General features: G+C 45.9%; 1 protein-coding gene across 12 annotated transcripts in view; it reads right to left on the bottom strand.

Annotated features, from left to right (window-relative positions):
• The window catches only part of LOC147665765 (butyrophilin subfamily 1 member A1-like), a 523821-nt gene extending 509243 nt beyond the window's left edge, over positions 1-14578 (bottom strand). For 11 of the 12 annotated variants that reach the window (XM_086949523.1, XM_086949526.1, XM_086949529.1 and 8 more), the window contains exon 1: positions 14466-14578. The gene's annotated coding sequence lies outside the window, so the exon portion shown is untranslated. Of the gene's footprint in view, positions 1-14460 lie in introns of all 12 variants that reach the window. The other variant, XM_086949524.1, reaches the window with a different exon arrangement.
• Positions 14579-16652: the final 2074 nt, after the last annotated feature.

The following is a 16652-nucleotide window of genomic DNA, read 5'->3' as shown; positions in this document are numbered from 1 at the left end:
CACAATGGATCCCACACCTGGGGATTCAACTCTTTTCCTTGCTGGATAAAATAGCAAAACCAAAGGGGATGATGGACGGAGTGTTGAACATTGCAAGCACTCACCCCCAGTCAACTGATGTGAGTTTGATCCATCATCATTCTTTAGCTCACTCCACCACCCCAGTGCAGACATGGCCATATGCAAATCAGTCTGACCCTGTGCCTCATGGGAACAGTCCCTGCTTTTGGAAGAGCTCGAATGGTTTGGTGGGGGCCCTGGATTCAAGGTAAAGTTCTGTAAGTCACTTGCCCTCGCCCTAAATATTCCACAAACAGAACAGGCCCAGTTGGCAGCACTGTTTCCATTTACTTCAGCGATGCAAGGGATCCCGAACCTTGGGATTCAACTCTTTTCCTTGCTGGATAAAATAGCAAAACCAAAGGGGATGATGGACGGAGTGTTGAACAATGCAAGCCCTCACCCCCAGTCAACTGATCTGGGTTTGATCCATCATCATTCTTTAGCTCACTCCACCGCCCCAGTGCAGACATGGCCATATGCAAATCAGTCTGACCCTGTGCCTCATGGGAACAATCCCTGCTTTTGAAAGAGCTCGAATGGTTTGGTGGGGGCCCTGGATTCAAGGTCAAGTTCTGTAAGTCACTTGCCCTCGCTCTAAATATTCCACAAACAGAACAGGCCCAGTTGGCAGCACTGTTTCCATTTACTTGAGCGATGCAAGGGATCCCAAACCTTGGGATTCAACTCTTTTCCTTGCTGGATAAAATAGCAACACACACCTACGAGGATCTGCCCCTGGCGGCTTGTTCCATGGTGCAGTCTGTGCATGGGGACCCTATTTCATGGACCGGCCAGCTAGCTGCCTTCAAGATATCCCTGCTTCCCAAGATCCTGTACCTCATGCAGACATTGCCACTCCTGCCTCCACCTCATAGTCTACAAAAATGACAATGGCTTATAGAGACCTTTGTTTGGGCGCCAAGCGTGCACGCCGGCACAAGGAGCGCTCATATCCGTCTGTGGCAAAGGGCGGACTTAGCATCCCATATTTTCTGAAATACTACAAAGCGGCGCCATTGCACATTTTGGTGGAATGGCAGCATCCGACCACAGAAGAACATTGGTGCCCATTAAGCCAGGCAATTGTGGTTGTCCACATTTGGAAGATCCCAAGGCTCCTGCGAAGGCATCGATCCCGGGGGGATATATCTCTCCTGTAGTTCAAGCAACACTTGGAGCGCGGAATAAATTGTGTGTGTCCTCCCTCGTCTTTCCACTCATGCCCATTATAGGGAATGCAGGCTTCCCTCTGGCATTACATGGCAGGAGGCAGACTGTTGGAGGATCGGGGACTTTTGAAGCCTCTTAGATTTCCCTCGACTGCATAGAGATTTCTAGTTGCCTGATACAGAGCATTGGCACCGAATGTCTGACATAATATCGACAGACAGAATATCGAAATGCAAAAATATCGGAGCAAAAATATCAACAGCAAAAATATCGGAATCCTATCTTCATTAAGGTAAGTACAAAAATATCGAAAAAATAATATCGTAGTACAAAAATATCGTAATCAAAAATATCGTTTTTTTAAATGTATTAATAATAATGTAAAAATAATTTTAAAATACATATAATTTTACAACTATTAAATAAAAATATTAAAACAAAATTAAAACTAATACATATACATTTAAAATAAATAAAACACTTAATAATTTAATGTAATTTTAATTTTTTTCATGTAATTTATTTGATTTAATGTAATATTTTTTTGTTTTTACCCTGTACGCCTGTACCCCAAAAACCCCAAACTGACCCTGAACCCTAAAAATATCCCTGTACCCCAAAAACCCAAAACTGACCCTGAAACCTAAAAATACCCCTTTACCCAAAAAATGAAAACTGGCCCTTATCCCTAAAAATACCCCTTTACCCAAAAACTGAAAACTGACCCTGAACCCTAAAAATACCCCTTTACCCAAAAACTGAAAACTGACCCTAAACCCTAAAAATACCCCTTTACCCAAAAACTGAAAACTGACCCTGAACCCTAAAAATACCCCTTTACCCATGAACTGAAAACTGACCCAGAACCCTAAAAATACCCCTTTACCCAAAAACTGAAAACTGACCCAGAACCCTAAAAATACCCCTTTACCCAAAAACTGAAAACTGACCCTGAACCCTAAAAATACCCCTTTACCCAAAAACTGAAAACTGACCCTGAACCCTAAAAATACCCCTTTACCCATGAACTGAAAACTGACCCTGAACCCTAAAAATACCCCTTTACCCAAAAAATGAAAACTGACCCAGAACCCTAAAAATACCCCTTTACCCAAAAACTGAAAGTGAAAACTGACTCTGAACCCTAAAAATACTCATTTACCCAAAATTAATTAATATTATTTAATTACCAATTAATTATTAATTAACAATAACAATAAAGTAAATATATTAGCACATTTGCTGTAATTAATTTAATTTAATAATTAATATTATTTTTCCCAATTAATTAATTAAGAATAACAATAAATTATATATACAAAAATTACTATAACCAATGTAATTAAATAATTAATATTAATTTATTACCAACTAATTAATAATTATAAATATGTAAAAAATTATATTAATTAATTAACGAATTAATAGAAATTAATTACCAATTAATTATTAATTAAAATATGTACAAACATATATCAATTATTGAATTGTTATTAAATTACTTCCCACCCTATTCCCCTATAAACCCATAACCCGCTACAGAACATATTTATCAATTAATCAATTAATTAAAAATAATTTAAAATTATTTCTCAATTAATTAATTATTAATTCCTACTAATTAATAATTAATTTAACATAATTAAATTACTTCCCACCCTATTCCCCTATAAACCCACAACCCGCTACAGTAGTAAAAGACAATATTTAATTAAATTACATTAAAAATAAATATTAAAACATAATAAATACAATATAATATACACTAAATTTATTTAAAAATTGATATTAGTAACATCGAAGTTATTAATTTCGATATTATTGACAGCGATATTTACAACTTCGATATTACTGATATCATACCAATATCGATATTAAGACTGTCGATATTACTTACCTTCGATATTTTGTCCCATCGATATTTAAACTTCGATATTTTTGTATATCGATATTTAAAAATCGATATTGTGTCTGTGTACCATTGGCGCCATATGGCGATTTGCCATTGAGTGATACTCCTGCAGGGGCGTGCTCGTGCAAGCAGGCCTCTTACTCCCTTTGAGCGATGGCTCCTCTCTTGGCGGGAGGATAAGCGCCTCCTCTATTATATTTATACATTTCTGCATGGCGCTTCGGGCGCCTTGACCTCTCCCGCACGAACACGAGGGGAGAGTAGTGGGAACAAAAAGTCTCCATAAAAGAATGGTTGGGCCTTCTGCAGCGAACCCAAAACGTCCGCCTGAGCGCACCAGGCAGAGAAACTCCTCTCAAGCTTACTTACTACTGCTACTCTACACCCACGGGTGTGGATTGTGGGAAGGGGATGAGATGATCGCTGCTGGCGCCTCTGGTGCATCTGGCACTCTCACATACTTGTTATGGTGCTGTGGGGCTTATGGCACTCTCACACACTTGTTATGGCACTGCGGGGCGTCTGGCACTCTTACACACTTGTTATGGCACGATGGTGCGTCTGGCACTCTCACACACTTGTTATGGCACGGTGGTGCGTCTGGCACTCTCACACACTTGTTATGGCACGGTGGTGCGTCTGGCACTCTCACACACTTGTTATGGCACGGTGGTGCGTCTGGCACTCTCACACACTTGTTATGGCACTGTGGGGCATCTGGCACTCTCACACGCTTGTTATGGCACTGTGGTGTGTATGTCACTCTCGCAAACTTGTTATGGCACTGTGGGGCGTCTGTCACTCTCACACACTTGTAATGGCACTGTGGTGCGTCTGGCACTCTCACACACTTGTTATGGCACTGTGGGTCGTCTGGCACTCTCACACGCTTGTTATGGCACTGTGGGGCGTCTGGCACTCTCACGCACTTGTTATGGCACTGTGGTGAGTCTGGCAGTCTCACACACTTGTTATGGCACTGTGGTGCGTCTGGCACTCTCACACACTTGTTATGGCACTGTGGGTCCCCTGGCACTCGCACATGCTTGTTATGGCACTGTGGTGCGTATGGCACTCTCACACACTTGTTATGGCACGGTGGGGCGTCTGACACTCTCACACGCTTGTTATGGCACCGTGGTGTGTCTGGCACTCTCACATGCTTGTTATGGCACTGTGGTGCGTCTGGCACTCTCACACACTTGTTATGGCATGGTGGGGCGTCTGGCACTCTCACACACTTGTTATGGCATGGTGGGGCGTCTGGCACTCTCACATGCTTGTTATGGCACCATGGTGCGTCTGGCACTCTCACATGCTTGTTATGGCACTGTGGTGCGTATGGCACTCTCACACACTTGTTATGGCACTGTGGGGCGTCAGTCACTCTCACACACTTGTTATGGCACTGTGGTGTGTCTGGCACTCTCACACGCTTGTTAGGGCACTGTCGTGCGTCTGGTTCTCTCACACACTTGTTATGGCACAGTGGGGCGTCTGGCACTCTCACACGCTTGGTATGGCACCATGGTGCATCTGGCACTCTCATACACTTGTTATGGCACTGTGGTGCGTCTGGCACTCTCACACACTTGTTATGGCACTGTGTGGTGTCTGGCACTCTCACACACTTGTAATGGCACTGTGGTGCGTATGGCACTCTCACATGCTTGTTATGGCACTGTGTGGCGTATGGCACTCTCACATGCTTGTTATGGCACTGTGTGGCGTCTGGTACTCTCACACACTTGTTATGGCACTGTGGTGCGTATGGCACTCTCACACACTTGTTATGGCACTGTGAGGTGTCTGGCACTCTCACACGCTTGTTATCGCACTGTGGTGCGTATGGCACTCTCACATGCTTGTTATGGCACTGTGAGGCGTTGGGAACTCTCACACGCTTGTTATGGCACTGTGAGGCGTTGGGAACTCTCACACGCTTGTTATGGCACTGTGGTGCGTATGGCACTGTGGTGTGTATGGCGCTCTCACACGCTTGTTATGGCACTGTGGTGCGTATGGCACTCTCACACGCTTGTTATGGCACTGTGAGGCGTCGGGCACTCTCACACGCTTGTTATGGCACTGTGGTGCGTATGGCACTGTGGTGTGTATGGCACTCTCACACGCTTGTTATGGCACTGTGAGGCGTTGGACACTCTCACACACTTGTTATGGCACTGTGGGGTGTCTGGCACTCTCACACTCTTGTTATGGCATTGCCCTAAACTGCAACATCAGTACATTTATTACATATTTGTACCACTTCCATGACACATAGCGTTTCAGTGCACAGGACACCAAAGGTATTATGCAGCTAATATTTTTGTCACTTTTGCCACTAACCTTTTATGTGGAGCCACCCCGAGTTGCTTTCTTTCGTGTGCGTCTCCATTGCCATCTCACCCGTTGTTTCTTCTTCCCATGCCGCCTCCATGTTGTTCATCACACGTCCTCCATGTTGCCCCCACACCAACTCGCTGCTCTGTCGCTGTTGCTTCTCCTACCCACCACCCCTTGATTCTCTTCCACACCTGTGCACTCCATGTTGGTCTCACTCAAAAAGCGTCTGCATCATAGCTTTGTACCCACGCGAGGCACACCCCAACAGTATGACGCGACCAGCTGCATCATAGGTTCGCACACACGAGAGGCACACCCCAACAACATGACGCGGCCAGCTGCATCATAGGTTCGCACACACGAGAGGCACACCCCAACAATATGACGCGACCAGCTGCATCATAGGTTCGCACACACGAGAGGCACACCCCAACAATATGACGTGGCCAGCTGCATCATAGGTTCGCACACACGAGAGTCACACCTCAACAATATGACGTGGCCAGCTGCATCATAGGTTCGCACACAGGAGAGGCACACCCCAACAATATGACGCGGCCAGCTGCATCATAGGTTCGCACCCACGAGAGGCACACCCCAACAATATGGTGCGACCAGCTGCATCATAGGTTAGCACACACAAGAGGCACACCCCAACAATATGACACGACCATCTGCATCATAGGTTCGCACACTCAAGAGGTACACCCAAACAATATGACGCGGCCAGCTGCATCATAGGTTCGCACACAGGAGAGGCACACCCCAACAATATGACACGACCAGCTGCATCATAGGTTCGCACACACGAGAGGCACACCCCAACAATATGACGCAGCCAGCTGCATCATAGGTTTGCACACAGGAGAGGAACACCCCAACAATATGATGCGAACACAGGAGAGGCACACACCAATAATATGATGCGAACACAGTCAATAAGAGGATGGTCTTTGTATCGAAATATTTGACATTATCTAGAGATATAAAAAGAATAATTCAAAAAAGATGGGAGATTCTGCAAGTTGAAAAAGACTTTGGAACATTGTTCATCGATAAACCCTTGTTTGCTTATAAACGAGCACAGAATCGGAAGAAACTGTTAAATAAACCACTAAGAGATGAGATGAATATTCAACAACAAGAAAGCTACAAAGGCACGACTCGATGTTTCAATTGCAAGAACTGCAATAATGTTATATCGGGGAATACTTTATTGCACCCACGTACAGGTGAAAGAATTTCACTAAGACATACTACCAACTGCAACTCAGAACACGTAGTCTATTCAATCAAATGTCCATGCGGGTTATTGTACATTGGGAAAACTGATAGGAAACTAAAACTGCGATTGTCTGAACACAAAAGTCGGATTCGTAATAAGAACAGTACCTCCCCGTTGGCGAAGCACTGGATGGACACAGGGCATACAATAGCCCAATTGAGATTTCAAATCATCGAACTTGTTCCACAGCGATTAGGACAGGATAATGCGAAGATCCTTCTCCAAAGAGAAGCCTTTTGGATAAGTAAATTACAAACTTTGACCCCAAACGGGTTAAATGATAAAATGAAAATGACTTGCTTTTTGTAAATAATTCTGTGACAGGACCCTCGAGGGACTCGAACCCACAGTGATGTGTATGCACACTTGACACACTAACATACCAACCATATCCTTTGATCACACATAAGCATAAGTAGTCACACATGAGTCTGAAAAGGGTATATTAGTTTAGGAATGAGTCTTATTTGTACAAGATTGTAAATAGGCAGGATGATGCACGTCAACCAATGGTTATATATTTTGTTTGAGTTCCACCCATTGAGCTTTTTTATTTATTTATTTTTATTTTTTCCTTCTATTTTTTCCTTTTCTTTCTTTCCCTTTACCTGTCGTTATTTTATGCGTATATCTATTAATTGGGCGATAGCGTATTTAGCTCACACCATAAATCATGCAATAAGTTTGCATTAGTATTAAAAAGCCGATTTTTACTTCTCATTATTGGCGCCCGTTAAAATATTACGTGGATTAGTCCTTCGTCTATTGCAACATAGCGAGTAACAAACAATAAAGAAAGGACTTAAAAGTCAGGTTCGCTCCGGTCGGCGTACTCAACCCAGGACACCGTATTCAATGAGCCGTTTTCACGTAAACGGTAAGCTCGAAACTTTGAGCAAGTACTAACGTGTACTACATAGACCCGAGAGCAGGTTTTTGAATGCGTTTGCTTTTTTTATCCACATTGGAACGTACATATTGAAGTAGCGAGACCGAGATACTTCTGGTAGAGGCTCGCAGGTATATCCTATTCCTAATTCGTTGAAAGCTTGGTAACTAGATCTATATAACGCATCAAATAATGCTCATTAGAATTCGCATTTTTTACTCCATGTAGGGTTTTCCGCATACGTATTCACAAGATTTTCTACAGGTGAGCATCTTGACACGCTTTCCTAAAAATAACGTACAGCGTAGTTAATACAGTTTTGTTTCGTTCTTTCCCTCATGACAACCTTAATATTTTTGTTGCAGACACCTAACTTGTAAAGAAGGCTCAGGTAAACTGACTTTTAGTTCAAATAACTAAAAGATACCTGCATTCCCTAAAACATAAGTGTTAAAGTGACATTTTTTCTTTAGATGTTTCGTTGTCATATAACAAAATCATCGAATCAAAGATTGGTCGTGTGACCCTACACTCGTGGTAAGAATCGTTAAGTTGCATAAAATGTAGAAGCTTCATGTTCCTCTCAGGCATCAAGAGTAACTGAGTCTCTTTTTCTTTTCTTTTCTCTTTCTTTTAAAACAGACCCCTGACGAAGGGGCTTCAGCCCCGAAATGCATTGGGTTTTTATTGTATTTATTATTAAGTATGATCCACATATATAAGGATGTAATGGAAATTTATTTTGTTTATTGTGTAGATAATCATGTATGACAACAAATGAACTTGTGATGCTTTACCTTTAATAACTTGATAAAAATTGGACTTGAATGTACTATTGGAGAATTTGAATTTATTGTAGTGCGTACTAGAGTCCTGGTGACCTTAGGCACCAGACCATAAACGCGAACACAGGAGAGGCACACCTCAACAATATGACGCGAACACAGGAGAGGCACACCCCAACAATATGATGCGAACAAAGGAGAGGCACACCCCAACAATATGATGCGAACACAGGAGAGGCACACCCCAACAATATGATGCGAACACAGGAGAGGCACACCCCAACAATATGATGCGAACACAGGAGAGGCACACCTCAACAATATGATGCGAACACAGGAGAGGCACACCCCAACAATATGATGCGAACACAGGAGAGGCACACCCCAACAATTTGATGCGAACACAGGAGAGGCAAACCCCAACAATATGACGCAGCCAGCTGCAGCATAGGTTAGCACACACGAGAGGCACACCCCAACAATATGACGCGGCCAGCTGCATCATAGGTTCGCACACACGAGAGGCACACCCCAACAATATGACGCGGCCAGCTGCATCATTGGTTCGCACACAGGAGAGGCACACCCCAACAATATGATGTGAACACAGGAGAGGCACACCCCAACAATATGATGCGAACACAGGAGAGGCACACCCCAACAATATGATGGGAACACAGGAGAGGCACACCTCAACAATATGACGCGAACACAGGAGAGGCACACCCCAACAATATGACGCGAACACAGGAGAGGCACACCCCAACAATATGATGCGAACACAGGAGAGGCACACCCCAACAATATGATGCGAACACAGGAGAGGCACACCCCAACAATATGATGCGAACACAGGAGAGGAACACCCCAACAATATGATGCAAACACAGGAGAGGCACACCCCAACAATATGATGCGAACACAGGAGAGGCACACCCCAACAATATGATGCGAACACAGGAGAGGCACACCCCAACAATATGACGCAGCCAGCTGCAGCATAGGTTAGCACACACGAGAGGCACACCCCAACAATATGACGCGGCCAGCTGCATCATAGGTTTGCACACACGAGAGGCACACCCCAACAATATGACGCGGCCAGCTGCATCATAGGTTCGCACACAGGAGAGGCACACCCCAACAATATGATGTGAACACAGGAGAGGCACACCCCAACAATATGATGCGAACACAGGAGAGGCACACCCCAACAATATGATGCGAACACAGGAGAGCCACCCCCTTTTCTGAATCGTTTTTGGCCACTATAGGTGTGGCAGGGTATACTCAGACATGAGTCCCTTTCTCACTGCACCATCAGGATTCAAGCAAGCCGGGCCGAAGACGGCTGAAATGCCAGAAACCGGTCCCCGGTAGCTTGTCTCCTTTCTGGTGAAGAATTGGCTTGGTAGTTTAGTCTGCCCTGTTCCCATGATGCACTGGGCCAGGGACAGACTGATTTGCATATAGCCAGGTTCTGAGCTGGGATGGTGCAGTGAGATAAATAACGGTGATGGATCAAGCCCTGATCTTTGGACTGGGTAAGAGTGGTCTGCTTAATTCAGACACTCTGTTCATCACCACCCCCTTTTCTGAATCGTTTTTGGCCACTATAGGTGTGGCAGGGTATACTCAGACATGAGTCCCTTTCTCACTGCACCATCAGGATTCAAGCAAGCCGGGCCGAAGACGGCTGAAATGCCAGAAACCGGTCCCCGGTAGCTTGTCTCCTTTCTGGTGAAGAATTGGCTTGGTAGTTTAGTCTGCCCTGTTCCCATGATGCACTGGGCCAGGGACAGACTGATTTGCATATAGCCAGGTTCTGAGCTGGGATGGTGCAGTGAGATAAATAACGGTGATGGATCAAGCCCTGATCTTTGGACTGGGTAAGAGTGGTCTGCTTAATTCAGACACTCTGTTCATCACCACCCCCTTTTCTCAATCGTTTTTGGCCACTATAGGTGTGGCAGGGTATACTCAGACATGAGTCCCTTTCTCACTGCACCATCAGGATTCAAGCAAGCCGGGCCGAAGACGGCTGAAATGCCAGAAACCGGTCCCCGGTAGCTTGTCTCCTTTCTGGTGAAGAATTGGCTTGGTAGTTTAGTCTGCCCTGTTCCCATGATGCACTGGGCCAGGGACAGACTGATTTGCATATAGCTAGGTTCTGAGCTGGGATGGTGCAGTGAGATAAATAACGGTGATGGATCAAGCCCTGATCTTTGGACTGGGTAAGAGTGGTCTGCTTAATTCAGACACTCTGTTCATCACCACCCCCTTTTCTGAATCGTTTTTGGCCACTATAGGTGTGGCAGGGTATACTCAGACATGAGTCCCTTTCTCACTGCACCATCAGGATTCAAGCAAGCCGGGCCGAAGACGGCTGAAATGCCAGAAACCGGTCCCCGGTAGCTTGTCTCCTTTCTGGTGAAGAATTGGCTTGGTAGTTTAGTCTGCCCTGTTCCCATGATGCACTGGGCCAGGGACAGACTGATTTGCATATAGCCAGGTTCTGAGCTGGGATGGTGCAGTGAGATAAATACCGGTGATGGATCAAGCCCTGATCTTTGGACTGGGTAAGAGTGGTCTGCTTAATTCAGACACTCTGTTCATCACCACCCCCTTTTCTGAATCGTTTTTGGCCACTATAGGTGTGGCAGGGTATACTCAGACATGAGTCCCTTTCTCACTGCACCATCAGGATTCAAGCAAGCCGGGCCGAAGACGGCTGAAATGCCAGAAACCGGTCCCCGGTAGCTTGTCTCCTTTCTGGTGAAGAATTGGCTTGGTAGTTTAGTCTGCCCTGTTCCCATGATGCACTGGGCCAGGGACAGACTGATTTGCATATAGCCAGGTTCTGAGCTGGGATGGTGCAGTGAGATAAATAACGGTGATGGATCAAGCCCTGATCTTTGGACTGGGTAAGAGTGGTCTGCTTAATTCAGACACTCTGTTCATCACCACCCCCTTTTCTGAATCGTTTTTGGCCACTATAGGTGTGGCAGGGTATACTCAGACATGAGTCCCTTTCTCACTGCACCATCAGGATTCAAGCAAGCCGGGCCGAAGACGGCTGAAATGCCAGAAACCGGTCCCCGGTAGCTTGTCTCCTTTCTGGTGAAGAATTGGCTTGGTAGTTTAGTCTGCCCTGTTCCCATGATGCACTGGGCCAGGGACAGACTGATTTGCATATAGCCAGGTTCTGAGCTGGGATGGTGCAGTGAGATAAATAACGGTGATGGATCAAGCCCTGATCTTTGGACTGGGTAAGAGTGGTCTGCTTAATTCAGACACTCTGTTCATCACCACCCCCTTTTCTCAATCGTTTTTGGCCACTATAGGTGTGGCAGGGTATACTCAGACATGAGTCCCTTTCTCACTGCACCATCAGGATTCAAGCAAGCCGGGCCGAAGACGGCTGAAATGCCAGAAACCGGTCCCCGGTAGCTTGTCTCCTTTCTGGTGAAGAATTGGCTTGGTAGTTTAGTCTGCCCTGTTCCCATGATGCACTGGGCCAGGGACAGACTGATTTGCATATAGCCAGGTTCTGAGCTGGGATGGTGCAGTGAGATAAATAACGGTGATGGATCAAGCCCTGATCTTTGGACTGGGTAAGAGTGGTCTGCTTAATTCAGACACTCTGTTCATCACCACCCCCTTTTCTGAATCGTTTTTGGCCACTATAGGTGTGGCAGGGTATACTCAGACATGAGTCCCTTTCTCACTGCACCATCAGGATTCAAGCAAGCCGGGCCGAAGACGGCTGAAATGCCAGAAACCGGTCCCCGGTAGCTTGTCTCCTTTCTGGTGAAGAATTGGCTTGGTAGTTTAGTCTGCCCTGTTCCCATGATGCACTGGGCCAGGGACAGACTGATTTGCATATAGCCAGGTTCTGAGCTGGGATGGTGCAGTGAGATAAATAACGGTGATGGATCAAGCCCTGATCTTTGGACTGGGTAAGAGTGGTCTGCTTAATTCAGACACTCTGTTCATCACCACCCCTTTTCTGAATCGTTTTTGGCCACTATAGGTGTGGCAGGGTATACTCAGACATGAGTCCCTTTCTCACTGCACCATCAGGATTCAAGCAAGCCGGGCCGAAGACGGCTGAAATGCCAGAAACCGGTCCCCGGTAGCTTGTCTCCTTTCTGGTGAAGAATTGGCTTGGTAGTTTAGTCTGCCCTGTTCCCATGATGCACTGGGCCAGGGACAGACTGATTTGCATATAGCCAGGTTCTGAGCTGGGATGGTGCAGTGAGATAAATAACGGTGATGGATCAAGCCCTGATCTTTGGACTGGGTAAGAGTGGTCTGCTTAATTCAGACACTCTGTTCATCACCACCCCCTTTTCTGAAGCGAACACAGGATAGGCACACACCAACAATATGACGCGGCCAGCTGCATCATAGGTTCGCACACACGAGAGGCACACCCCAACAATATGACGCAGCCGGCTGCATCATAGGTTCGCGCACACGAGAGGCACGCCCCAACAATATGACGCGGCCAGCTGCAGCATAGGTTCACACACACGAGAGGCACACCCCAACAATATGATGCGAACACAGGAGAGGCACACCCCAACAATATGATGCGAACACAGGAGAGGCACACCCCAACAATATGACGCGACTAGCTGCATCATAGGTTCACACCCACGAGAGGCACACCCCAACAATATGACGCGGCCAGCTGCAGCATAGGTTCACACACAGGAGAGGCACACCCCAACCATATGACGCAGCCAGCTGCATCATAGGTTCGCACACAGGAGAGGCACACCCCATCAATATGACGCGGCCAGCTGCATCATAGGTTCGCACACAGGAGAGGCACACCCCAACAATATGACACGGCCAGCGGCATCATAGGTTAGCACCCACGAGAGGCACACCCCAACAATATGACGCGGCCAGCTGCATCATAGGTTCGCACACACGAGAGGCACACCCCAACAATATGACGCAGCCGGCTGTAGCATAGATTCGCACACAGGAGAGGCACACCCCAACAATATGACGCAGCCAGCTGCATCATAGGTTCGCACCCACGAGAGGCACACCCCAACAATATGACGCAGCCAGCTGCAGCATAGGTTCACACACAGGAGAGGCACACCCCAACAATATGACGCAGCCAGCTGCAGCATAGGTTCACACACAGGAGAGGCACACCCCAACAATATGACGCAGCCAGCAGCATCATAGGTTCACACCCACGAGAGGCACACCCCAACAATATGACGCGGCCAGCTACAGCACAGGTTTTTTAAAATCTTGAGCCAGACTGCGTTTATTTCAGTCTGTTCATGCACTCCCCTATTTATGCTGCACCTGCAGCTGCACCTTTTACTATTCTCTGACACCTCACACTCACATACACACCCACCTTCAATCTCAGAACCACCTCCCTGCCTTGGATCATGGTCAGAGTACCACTGCCTTATGGCTAGAGTCACACACACACCACACACTCACACACAAAGCCACCTCCCATCTCATGCACACCTCCCTGCCTTGGATCATGTACAGAGTACCACTGCCTTATGACTAGAGTCACACAAACACCTCACACTCACATACACACCCACCTTCAATCTCAGAACCACCTCACCGCCTTGGATCATGTACAGAGTATCACTGCCTTGTGGCTAGAGTCACACACACACCACACACTCACATACACAGCCACCTCCCATCTCATGCACACCTCCCTGCCTTCAAACATGTGCAGAGTACCACTGCCTTATGACTAGAGTCACACACACACCACACACTCACACACACAACCACCTTCAATCTCACGCACACCTCCCTGCCTTTCTGCTTTTTCGCATTTCAAGCGCTGCTGCGGCGCCAGGCTGCAGTTGGCGCTATACCTTGTTTCATAAGAGAGATGAGGGTGGCCGGGGAGGGAGAGCAGTGCTCAGAGTTGAATGTATTCACGTTTGATTTGAGATCAGACAGGAAAGAGGACGCATGAGATATTAAAATAAACAGCACAGACCTCACCTGTCTGCTGGACAAGCTCCTCTCTGCCTCTCAGGTCACCAGCGACAGCAAAGGACCGTCTCTCAAAAGAGGCGGCTGCAGCTTTGGTGTCTATAGGCAGTGACAGGGGACAAAGTCTGAAGCCAGACCTTGGAGTGATGGCCACATGTGAAAATGTAAACAGGGCAGCTCAGAGAAAACAGAGCTAAATGCACAAGAGGAATAAACAGGCAGAGAGAGGGGAACAAAGTCTGAAGCAAGGGGGAGCCAGAAAATGTAAATACCCCCCACTTTGAACTAGGAGTGTGTGAAATTCACGTAATTTGCTTTTGTGTAACTATGTGAAATTTTGTGAAAAAATAAGGAAATTTCAGAACATTCTAATATGGCATTCAGTGTCATACAATAGCGTGAAGTCTGTTCTTGCGTCTATTTGTGATGCAAGGATACATTTTGTACTACACAAGCGCTGTGAGCAACCGACACTCAGGTTGTGGGGGGTTGCATTGCTCCAAGATCCTGCGCTTTAACTTTCATGTGGCATAACGACCCGCTGTCCTCCAAGGAAGTGACGTCACATGCTCTTAACCCTGATGACATCACAATAATTGCCATTTCTGAAGTTCCATAATCAATACATAATTAGTATAACACATCACAGATAAATGCCTGAATTAGAGAACATCTGTATTAGGAGCTGATGTGATAAGAAAGGGGATCATTCATTGAGTCTCTGGGTGTCACCTGCAAAATGATGTCTTCATCTGAAGTCCATATAGAGCCACAAAACACACAACAGCACTGGAAACCTAGTGTTTTATCCCACAAGCTGTCATCATGATTCAATAATTCCCCTATTCTAAACCTCGATGAGAAATATGTTCATCCATGACAGGAAGAGAAAAAAATAGATTTAAATACCGCAATAATAGTTATCTCCCCATGTATTAATTGTTGTAGTCCACATATTGAATATGAACTAGTTTATTGGACTAAATTGTTCCTAACTCTTTATACATTTTGTTTTAAGATCGTTTGCCAGGGCCTATCACTCGTGTGACCCATAGAGATGAAAGCTTTATTCACACACTTAACTTTTCATATAATTACAAAAATGATACATAACAACTTGCTGTTTTTGTTTAATCAGAAGAGTGCGCATTGCACTGCTGAATACATTAATTTAATTAAACCTAAAGTGTAATGTCCTAGCCACACTCCCAGTGGAAGCTGCAGAAAGTAAATATTGCAAGACACTGATTACCTTCTGTTCCTGGAGTGGTGGCTGGTGGTATTTGTAAGTGATGGGCCGTAGTACTACCCAGAAGTGAAGGGCGGCTCCTAGTGTGTGGGGGTGGGGAGGGGGGCAGAGGGTCTGAGAAGGATTCTTTCTAAGTAAAGTTTGAAAAAATCGGGCCAGATAGTACATTTTCAAGCTTTGTTTCACCAAACTCTGCTTGAAAATAACATGCACGGAAAACGCATTGATTGAATATTCATCTCTTTCATGGTGTGCCAGGCCACTTCAACCTCACTTTCACCAAGAGTTGACCCCATTTTTACCAAAACGTGTTGGCTCCACCCCATATATCGAAAAATGACTTCCATCGTGCCAGGTCCAGCATACTGTCATGGGTGCTCCCCATCTGACATGGGCACCCCTTTAGTCCCAAACTTACATATGATATGCCACTACTAGAATCTTGCCATTGGGGCCCTTCTTAAGCCACAGGTGATTCTTAAGTCCTCTATGTCATGGCCAGCATTTAGTCATGATTGTCCCCTCCTATGTGCCACAATTGTCCTCCCTGATGCCAAAAATTACCCTCAATGTACCAGCACCAGTATTTTGCTACGGGTGGCCCAATTCCAAGAATTTCCAAAAGTATGTCAGCACCAGCAGTCTTCTACTAGTGCCCTAATGATAAAATGACACCCAGTATGCCCATGCCAGCATTTTGTCATGAGTGTCCCCATGTGTCTAGTATAGTCTAGTGTGCCCTCGTTTGCCAGCATTTTGTCTTGAATGTCCCTGTTTGTCTAGTATAAGTCTAGTGTGCCCTCTTTTGCCAGCATTTTGTCATGAGTGTCCCCATGTGTCTAGTATAGGTCTAGTGTGCCCTCGTTTGCCAGCATTTTGTCTTGAATGTCCATGTTTGTCTAGTATAAGTCTAGTGTGCCCTCTTTTGCCAGCATTTTGTCATGAGT

Source organism: Lissotriton vulgaris, unplaced genomic scaffold (assembly GCF_964263255.1).
Source record: "Lissotriton vulgaris unplaced genomic scaffold, aLisVul1.2 SCAFFOLD_219, whole genome shotgun sequence".
NCBI lineage: Eukaryota > Metazoa > Chordata > Amphibia > Caudata > Salamandridae > Lissotriton > Lissotriton vulgaris.
Note: the sequence above shows the minus strand (reverse complement) of the source record. Positions and strands in the feature narration are given on the sequence as shown.